At 40.4% G+C, this 10,786-nt stretch overlaps 1 protein-coding gene and 1 pseudogene across 1 annotated transcript in view; one reads left to right on the top strand and one right to left on the bottom strand.

The window, feature by feature from the left end:
- The window catches only part of LOC105741031, a 5,364-nt pseudogene extending 2,430 nt beyond the window's left edge, over positions 1 to 2,934 (top strand).
- Positions 1 to 10,786, bottom strand: part of Mctp1 (multiple C2 and transmembrane domain containing 1) — a 606,101-nt gene that overhangs the window by 190,787 nt on the left and 404,528 nt on the right. The gene's annotated exons all lie outside the window — the stretch shown is intronic.

The following is a 10,786-nucleotide window of genomic DNA, read 5'->3' as shown; positions in this document are numbered from 1 at the left end:
TCCTACCCAAGAGCACAGGATATCTTTCCATTTTCTGATAGCCTCTTTGATCTCCTCAGATCACCTAAATTTGAAGACTCCATCCAAAAATTGGCATCTGAGATGAATACACACTTCTCAGATGGAGTACAAATGTCAAGTAAATATATAAAAAATGTTCATGCCATTAGTCTTTTGAGATATATAAGTTAAAATAACATGGAGATTTCATTTCACTAGGAGGAATGGCTATTATAATAAATAAATAAATTCTCATTGGCCTGTAGGGAAAGAGGAACACTTCTCCACTGTTGGTGGGAGGATAGACTGGTATAACTACTTTGAAAATCAGTGCAGAGATTCCTCTAAAAACTAAAACTAGAGGTTACATTTGACTCATTAGTTCCTTTCTTGATACCTTCCCAAAATAATTTAAAACATCATTCTACAGCGACATATGTGCACACATGTTTATAGCAGCATGATCTGTCACAGCTACATCTTGGAACCAACCCAAATGCCCATAAACTGAGGAATGGATAAAAAAGATGTAGTTGTTTTATACAGTAGAGCACTATGCTTCCATAAAGAAGGATAAACTTGAGACATTTCTTGCTAAATGGACGAAACTTCAGACCATATTCTTAAGTGAAATAAAACGAACATATGTACATATCGCATTGTCTCACCAGTGAGAGCAAGTGAAAGCATAACTAAGAGCCAAATCATACAAGAGACACAGTGAAATGAGAAGAATTATTCAAAAGGAAAGGAACTAGGGAGAGGGGAGGGGGAAGAAAAGGAAGGGAAAAGAGAAAGTGATAAAAAGAATGATAAAATGAAAACAAACTTTATAACTAAGGAGGGTAGAGGGGTTGCAGGGAAGAAGGGGAATCAGAGGGAAAAAGGTCAAATCAAGGTGTGTTACATACAGACACAGTTCCCTATGATGAGCATGATCATTGTATGTGCTTAATTGTACCAATATGGTTACATCACATTTCCTTACTTTGATGCTAAAGGTTTTAAACTATCTACATCCAACCCAACTCATCAATTACTTAATGAATCAGTAGAATAATCAAGACAGGCTTAAAATAAAGGGAGATTTTAAAACTCCTTTGACTTATTCCACAAATGGGGAAACTGAGAGTCAAGGAAATTAAGTGATAGTAGGAGCTTGAACCATATTCCCTGAGGTCATATCAGAAGTCAGTTTTGTTTGCACTTAAAAATATACATTTTCATATATGCATTTGGATTACTTAGCCACTTGAAAAAAATATTAGTTGTCTTTTATTAAGTGACATTTTCTCATAAGAGTTGAAGGAGAAAATTTTTAGTTTTTGTAAACTTTTTTTCCCTCTTCCCCCACCTTTCTATCGACCATCTCTGACCCAATGACCAATAATATTTCTTCCCAGATTAAGAATCTTGTGAAAAGTGCTCTGAGTGTGTAGAAGGCAGTCCCCTGAGCCTTGGGAAGTAGATTTTGAAGCTGGCTGGAATCACTTCTCATGTAATGATAGCGAACATTCACACTGATGCAGGCGGCCCACACCCTGGGGCCCACGGCTGCTCCCTAGGAGAGCAAGCAGGAGTCGCGAGCACCCAGGGTTGACAGCAATGCCTTCCATGCTCACTAAATTGCAGCTCCCGCACGCCCTGTTAAGTGGATTTACGGATTATATCATCTAGTTTTAACTAAACTAATCCTCGCGAAATGGTCAATTGGCTTTAAGAGATCCCAGTAAAAGAACTGTGGATTGAAGATAATGCTAATTGAACATGCACAAGTGAACTGTAATGATAAACAAGAATGTGCCGAGCTGACACTTCTCTCTGAGTTCTGTATCAGCCACACGTTGATTCACAATCCATTGGTGGTACAGTCAGATCTCGCAAGCATCCAGCCAAAACAATCCAGAATTGCCACCAGGAATATTTGCAATAGAAATGGACGCTGTGCTTCATTAATGATGAAATTCTAAGCATATTTTATGCCTTCAAGTAGTAGTGAATGATGTTGAAGCTCTCCTTAGGGGAGGGGCAGAAAGTAAAAAGAATTAAGATGTGTTTTGTCCTAGTATCAACTCCCATGAAGAATATAATCATCATATACTACAAACATGTACTAATACAAATAAAAAAATAGAAAAACAAAAAACATAAAAATGAAGTCTAGGGCTTTCTGGGTCTGGAGGTGGCCGACAGGGAGATACAGAATGTGGGCACCAAGGAAGGGTTCACCCAGGTCACCCGAAACGGTGCCCGGTGGGCGAAGAAACCGAAGTCCAAGCAATTGTCTGAAGCGGGGGAGGGCAGGGACGCGGGCTGCATGGGTGCAGAGAAGATGGACATGGAGGAGGCCCAGCAGGCCAGGAGGCCGATCTTCCCGCCCTTCGCCAGGGATGGAGCGCTGAGCGGGAAGCTCCAGTTGCAGCTAACAGATACACTCCATTAAAGAGAACTGGATGAAGATGTTTACTCCTGTGGTGGACATTTGGGATTCCAGATACGCTTTCACTTGAAATCAAGAAATGTAGAAATCAGGACTTGGGAAGAAACCAAGGATGCTAGTGCTCTGACAAAAGCAGCTGATTCTGCAAAGGCCTTCGTTCTTGGATTCCAGGTGGAAGATGCACTTGCCCTCAGCAGGTTAGATAACCTCTTTCTAGAGTCTTTTGAAATTAAAGCTGGTAAGCCTCTAATGGGAGACCACCTGCCAAGGACAATAGGAAGAACTGCTGGCAAAGGAGAACAAAACAAATTTGCCATAAAGAATGAGACACGGACGTGAATAGTTTTGGCCGACGTGAAAGTTCGCATCCTTGGCTCTTTCCAGAACACCAAGATGGCAAGGGTTGCCACTTGCAGCCTCATCCTGGGAAATCCTCCATCAAAGGTTTATGGCAATAAAGAGCTGTGGCTAGCAGATTGGCAGATCCGTTCTGATTTCCAATTAGACTTTGATCTTTGGACTCTAAAGAGAAAGACCTTATCCTCTGCAGGTGGCCACGGAAAGCCATGTGAAAAATGTCTCATAAATGGAAGAGAAAGCTTAACAATACTCAATAACTTTTAGGACAATTCACATATTAAAATACAATGTCTATTTTTTGCTTTTTGAGTCACCTGTAGCAGATTTGCAATTTAGAATCCTCATTTAGAGGAAACTTAATTGCATAAAAAATTCTATATAAGTTTTGGATGTATTTATAAGTTTATAAACATTTCTTCTCTTTAAATTGTAACTAAAGGATCATCTCCAAAAAAAAATGAAGCCTAGAAAGAAACAGACAATTGCCTCTAGGCAGCTGCTTGAATTTCTTAATACGTGACTACTACTTTACATTGAGATTACTGATATGTTATAAAATCTTATAAATCAGTATAACATGTGACTCTGTAGAATGCTTACATTTTTAAAGGGTTCAACATATGAATGCAAGAGCTTTTAAATTCATGATTGTGAAATCTTACAACTGTCTCTGATGCTGCTAAATATGGTTTCTGTCACTGCACTTCTGTTGTCGGGAGCTGCCACTGTTCAGTTCTCTCTGGGGAGGCGTCGTGTCAGAGCACACCTGTGCTCCCTCCTTCCATTCCCTGTGCACTGACTTGCAAGTGTGCTACACAGCCTCTGTGGGTAGCTCGGAGGTGCACGGAGATTATCTTAGAAACTCTGCCCATTTAAAAACACTGCAATGAGTATACATTTGGTGAGAACATGCTCAGAAGAAACAATAGCAACTCATAAAAAAAAGAATTAAAATATATCTGGGTTAGGTTGGATTTATAAAAAGCCAAGAGAAAAATTAATGACACTTTCTGTTCTTTATTTAAATATTACCAATCTTCCTAATGAACTATTCCATTCAGTCATTCGTGAGAAAAACAGCAAAAAATAGAATAATTTTATAAACAAAACTCTTCTGGCTTAGAATTTTCTGGTAGCTGTCTTTATGCTTTGACATTAATAAGGCAACAGGATCGCTTTTGTTCTCATTTATGCAGGAAACCAAAGAATCATTGTTGGTTTTGGTGCCACAAATAAAAAAGATTCCAAATCCGAATTCGCCAAGTGTCAAATTCTTTAAAGTGCTGACCTACAACCCTAAAAGAATATTAGGTTCATCAAGGGCTGTTTTCATCATTTACCACACTAACTCCAAACACATATGTGTATACCTAGATACCCACATTGTCTTCCCTTACACTTACATACAGTCATAGATTTATTTTTATGGCTGCAGAATGGGAAAGCACTTGTTATTCACCCAGAACTTGCTATTTTTGAGGTTTTTTTTTTTAAATCACATCTCAATAAAATTTTTGTTGAAATTAAACTCTCTACTCAAGCTTATGTTTGCAACACGGTGTCGTGCTGGGCACTACCCACGCATAAGTCCTGATAACAAAGCAAATAAAGTCAGTAGCAATTCACCAACCTAAAATATATGGACTCCAAATCAATGCCACTTTAAAGATAAACAAGCATTTTGAACACTAATAAATAATAGTATAAATCTTGCTATATTGGATTGCAAATAACTCCAACTGAATAAAATTGCATGACCCAAGATTTACTTATTCTACACATTCATAAAAACAACTTGTTCTCTGACAGCATTCAATTCTTGGCAATTTACCACAGCTGTCAGCGGCCAATTTGTTCAGATTAGTGCTCTGCATAAAAGTGTAACAATCATGAGGATTTATTAGCTGATTATCGTAAAGGTGGCAGTCCATCTTGCCTGCCAAAACGCAGGTGATCAGTAAGTTAAATAATTACACGCAGATTAACACTATTTCACCTTCACTTGCAATCTGTAGTTGAGCAACAGGTAAGATTTGTTGTTGAAACTTGCAGCATTCTGCGTATCACTAGAGTTGGTGCGCTGACTGCTTGTGTTTTATGGAGCACTTGAAGTCTGCAGGAGAATATTCTAAATGCAAGACTGAGATGAAACAAGGGGCGATTTCAAGTCAGGAGACGCAGGTTTGACTCGTACATCAATCATGCCAGTTGCACAAGAGCTGAGCAATTTCTTAGCAATCTTAATCTCACTCTTTGTATATGCAAATTGGTACAATATCAATCACTGGTCTTGCCTCCTAATATTGAGCTAATGTATATAACAGTGTCTTGGGCCAGCCAGGTAGGTCAGCAGATTAAAGCGCCTGCAAGCAAGCACACAGGGGGTTTGATCCCTGGGCCTGCCAGGCCAGCCCTGCCCCCGGGCACCCTGAGAAGACAATTGAGACTGGGCGTGGTGGCGTGTGCCTGTAATCCCAGCACTTGGGAAGCTGTAAACAGGCGGATCACTATGAGTCCGATCTAGTAGTGAGACCCTGAACACCCTGTAGACCCTTCCCTAAAATATAGAAAATAAAAATAAAAATAACTAATAGTGTCTTAGAAATGATAAAATGAAAAATAAATTAAATTAAACTTATTATTTATTTTCATTTATGTTTTTTTGTATGTAAAAGGTAATACCAATGGTGCTCATTCCTGGGTGTCATGATAATGAAAGTTGGTAAAACTCTGAACACATTAGATGGGAAAGGAACATACCACAATGACAGCCATTGTAATAGGTCAACAGCTAACATCACATCACATGGGGAAAGCTGGAAGCTCTCTGTCTGTCTGTCTGTCTGTCTGTCTGTCTGTCTGTCTGTCTCTATGAGATTTGCCATAAGACAAGGATGCCACCTTCATCAGCAGAGTGCAGGAACTGCTACAGAACAACTGGGCAGAAAGAGAAACAGAAGGCACCCAAACAGAAAGACGGGAGGCCCGCGGTCACTACTTGCAGATGATACAATCTTGTAGAAAGCCACAAAGACCTCACCAGAAATTATTAAAGCCAGTACACAAATTTAGGAAAGTTTCAGGATATAAAAATCAGGACACAAAATCAGTAGCATGTTATATACAATAGTAAATCATCTGAACAAGAAAATCAAGAAAACCATCTCATTTGTAATATCTATGTCACAGGATTAAAGAGGTAAAGAGGGAAAATATCACTACACTAAAGACTGAATATACTGATGGAAGACAATGAAGAGGATAAAAAAGAGAGAGAAAAGGGAAAATGTTCTGCACTGATGCATTAGAATGTCTATACTGTGAAATGGAGACAGCGTAAGTGTTTCCATCGGGTATGATTGGGTAAAGGAAATGCCATGTGATAGAATACTATTCAGCCATGAAAAGGACAATTTTTTCACTTATAACAACATAGGTGTAACTGAGCTGATGATGCTAAGTGAAATAATTCAGATACAGAAAGATAAGCAGTGCATGATCTCACTGATGTGTGAAATTTAAACAAAAGGAAGAGAGCAACAAGGAGAGGGGGTTTGATTTTTAAACAGGCTGGCTGGATGCCTCGTTGAGGTGACACTGTGCACACAGGAAGCGGGTGACCAGCTTGGCAGGCAGGGGCACCTGGGGAAAGGAAAAGGCCCAGCGGAGGCACCACCTGCTGGGCTCCAGGAGCTGCAGGACGCCCAGAGCGGCTCGAACAGCACAGAGGGCGGTGGAAGGATGCTTTTGATGTGGATGGCCAATGGACAGAACCTGCCTGAGAGCTTATGCCGTGACCTTGGTTTTTTTTTTTTTTTTTTTTTTTTTTTTTCCTGGAACTGGGGATTGAACTCGGGCCCTTGCGTTTGCCAGGCAAGCACTTATTCTACTGAGCCATCTCCCCAGCCCTATGACCTTGGTCTTATCTAGGTTACAGCTGGAAATATGTGGTGGGTTTGAACAGGGAGCTAATTATTTTGTGTTTTTCAAATGTTCCTCAGGCTGCTGTTCAGGAAGCAGACTGCTGTGGATGGGGAGGATGACGAGAGGCCAGGACGTCAGTGGCCCTTGCTGGCGTCAGCGTGAGCCAGTGAGCATTGTAGGGACACAGGTGGTGGTGGGGGGTGCAGCTACCATTGGGACCTCCAGGGGCCTCCAAAGGCCCACGTGTGGGCGTGTGGTCTGCAGCCGGTGCTACTGGAGGCAGGGGGAGCTAGGGGAGACCTTCAGGTCACCAGGGTGTGCCTTGCGGGGGACAGTGGGGCCCGGGCACACCCCTCACTCTAGCTTTCTGGCCATATGGCTCTGTACCACCATGCTCTGTGAGCGCAATGATGCTCTCTGCAGACCCAGTGCAATAGGGGCGAGGATCAGGCAGCCCCGCACGATGAGCAGAGCACTCTTTGCCCTTGAAAGGTGATTTGTTCTGGTGCTTGTTACAGTCTCAAAAACTGACCAACACATTGGTGAACCCTGATATGTATAGAAGGACACTTAGCACTCTGCTGGTGGAGACTGAAAGGAATAGAATGTTCTCTAATTTTTTTTTTTTTTTAATGTCAGTAACAAGCATAGGAAAAAGCTGGCAGGAAGAGCTGGGTTGAGGGGCTGGGGTCAGAAGCCTGGCTGTGAACTTGCAGAATTAGGAACAAGGGCTAGACTTTCAAGGCACAAGATGGAGCGCGGAGTTGGGGATAGGAATCCGGAAGTGAGAGAATTGTGGGGCATGGTTCTGGAGAATCGTGGACCACTGCCCAAGGATAGGGGTGTGGCAAGCATAAGGATGGGTAAAGCCGCCACCAGAGCAAGTGGAGACAGAAGATACACCAGAACCACACTGTGAGGTAGATGCAGGAAAAATTGAAAATAAATCAAGAAACACCATGCAGAGAGGTGAGGGGGCATGAGGGAATCCCGTGCTCTAGAAGCCAAGAGAAAAACATGTTCTGCAGGAAGGAAGCTGCCTGCCAAGCTCAGCCTGCAGCCGGGGCAGGGAAGGTGAATTTGGAGCAGCAACTTGGTGTTCAAGGTGACCTTGGCAGGAGACGCCTGGGAGGACCACTGGGGGCCGGGTGAGAATGGAAGTGGGTAATCCTAGCTATTAAAATACTTTTAGTTTTAACCATCTGGATTTGAAAATGGTCCTCTAACTCATAGCCCATCTTGTTTTAATTATTCCCAAACCCCATTATGAAGCTCACAGTAACAAAGTACTGCCCAAAGTAGAAAACAAGGGGAGCAATAACTAAGCTCTAGCACAATAAACGGGACTTGATCGGTAATCTAATCCATATATTCTCTAATTTGTGACAAACTTTATATAGTACCCATTAAGAACAGTTATTAGTCATTGAGAAGCTAGTACTATTCTCCATGGTCAGCTTTAAATTTACTCCGAAGCCACCAGCCAACTCCCCAAGTGTCACTGATTTTTAAGTTAAGACAGATTTAAGGGTACTGCAACAGTAGCTTACCAAAGCAGAGAGAACATGTGACAGTTTTGTTCCCGTCAAGTTACCCTAAGAACTCAGATGTAATTGGAAGGTAAGCCAGTTCTCTTCAAAACTATTTTAGGAATCAAGGCCAACTAATATAATCTGCATTATCTCCAATGTTGTCATACAATCTTGAAATAAACATCACTCACTTGTCAGTGGGATAAAGCAATCTATTCTTTTTCAGTGGCGGGATTAAGGTAGGATTTGACAAGCAGGGAGTCAGATAGCTGAAGTTTCTCTGGTATCTGGCCATCAAATAGATTTGAAATGATGATTCACCATAAGTATTTTATTTTTTCTGTGACAAGCGTCTTTGTTAAATTAGCAGCGTTTATAAGTCCCTACTGCCATTAGTGGACAATCTCAAAATTCAATCCTACTAGGGAGACAATACGAGGTTTGCACATATGGGTCTGATTCATTTCACTTATGAGAATAGCCTCTAGTTGCATCCACTTGCCTATGAAGCCTCAAGCTTATTTTTTTTTTAAGACTGAGTAATACTCTATTATATAATACTACACCATCTTTCTTATCCACATATCGGATAATCCAAGCAACTGATTTGATGATAACAATATGTACTATAATAACCATTGCTAATTTTCTATTCTTGTTTTGAAATTCTGTACCATTTTATTGTTTTATGTTGCTTTGCTTTTGTCTTTGTTCTTGTTACTTGCTTTTTTTCTTTTTTAATTTAAAAAACTTTTTATTTATTTATTGGGTACAGGGTCTTGCTACACAGCTCAGACTCATAGTGACCCTCCTGTCTCAGCCTCCCCAGTGCTGGGATTACAGGAGTGCACCACCATGCCTGGTTTCAGTGGCTGCCACAGTGCGCCCGGGGTTCCAGGGTTAGTGTGGCATGTGGTACTGGGGATCAAAGCTGGATCCTTGTGCTTGCCAGGCACTTAGACTGCTGAGCTATCTCCTTAACACCCCGTTTTTCTTCTTTAAAACAAAAATTAAAAAAACAAAAATTCAGCACTACCTCCCTCCATGGCGGACGTTGGCTTTTACTGACTCTTTGGACCTGTCCTTGGAGTTATGTGTGCACCTACGTGCTGTGTTTATGTCCTCCACAACTTTTGGACTCAAGTTATTTTGAGAGACAATTTTTGCTTAGTGTATGACACATAGTGGATTACTCTTATGCTTTTGAAATTCATTAAGACCTTCCTAGCTTTTGCAGGTATTATTGCACAGTAATCCCCTGGAACCCCTGTCCAGCCATTGGCCATCGTCCTCTCAAAATCTGCATACAGCTGGACAAGCCCTTATAAACAAAGTGACGTAAGTCCATCTCTGAGCACCACTTATGGCCTGGAACTCGTAACATTGTCAGTTAAGGGAAAGGAAGGACCAAGAGCAAACAGGTTAAGAAATTTTCAGTTTCCAAATTTGGAAATTCATCCTAAAGAAGAAGTGCATAACAGGATTTTTGATTATGAAAAATATAGCAGGTAAAAAAAATATAGCAGGTAAAAAATATATAGGTAAAAAAAGACTTCATGTATTATATGGCTAGAAATACAGGAAGAAGGTATATTTTAGAGTGTAATCCTCTTCATTATTTTGCCAATGTAAGAAATTTTGTACATAAAATAATGCAAGTGAGGTACCAAAATACACGCGAGAGTCATTCTGTAACTAAAAATGATTAAAATTGCTATAAAATATGAAATTTAATTAATTATTCAAGCAATAGCTACAGTCTACTTACTTGATAGAATACATAGCCTACTTGGAGGAGAGAACCAAATTATCAAATTTTAATCCCATGTATTTGGTGCATTAATAGATGTACACCACTATTGAAGCTTATTGCGCGATCCAAAGATGTAGCTTTTAGAAACTCTAAAAATAGTGCCTTATTAAGGGGGGGAAATGATGTGTCTGCAACAAAAATATAAAAATAAGCTTTATGAGAAGAATAAGAAGTAATTCATGTGATTTAAGTAGTCAATCATAATCTTGACTTTGTAGAGAAACATCATACCAGCCTCCATATGGCATTTTTGCCTTATTATCAGAATGACATGAGTTTGCCTCTCTCGCACGCTTCCTCCACTAAAATTTAGTAACTCTTTACAGATTTATGAATTCCCAACGGATTGGAAAGGCTCTCTACCTTGTAGAGTTACAGGAAATAATGCATTTATGGTCACAATGTGCTTTATGAAAGTAAATATTATCTCAGCTCACTTTAGACTCTGAATATGCCTTCTGTTTTTTTAAGTATCCCATATCAGATGAAATTCCTCTTTTTCAGCTCCCATAACTTTATGCACAATGTTTCCGACATCTGGAGAAAATCTCTGGATATTGAATTGGAATAGGCATGGTCCATCAACTAGTCAAAAGTGCCACCTGCTGGCCAGTCTTCAAATCTGCTTCTGTGTTCAAGCCTTGCTTTGCCATGGGGCCCCTTCCTTCAGGAGAAGCAACTATTCTTTCAAAAAACAAAAACAAAAACAAAAAAAAA

The sequence above is a fragment of the Octodon degus genome, unplaced genomic scaffold, assembly GCF_000260255.1.
Source record: "Octodon degus isolate 3935 unplaced genomic scaffold, OctDeg1.0 scaffold00009, whole genome shotgun sequence".
Classification (NCBI taxonomy): domain Eukaryota; kingdom Metazoa; phylum Chordata; class Mammalia; order Rodentia; family Octodontidae; genus Octodon; species Octodon degus.
The sequence above is the reverse complement of the archived record's forward strand: the minus strand, read 5'-3'. Positions and strand labels throughout refer to the sequence as shown.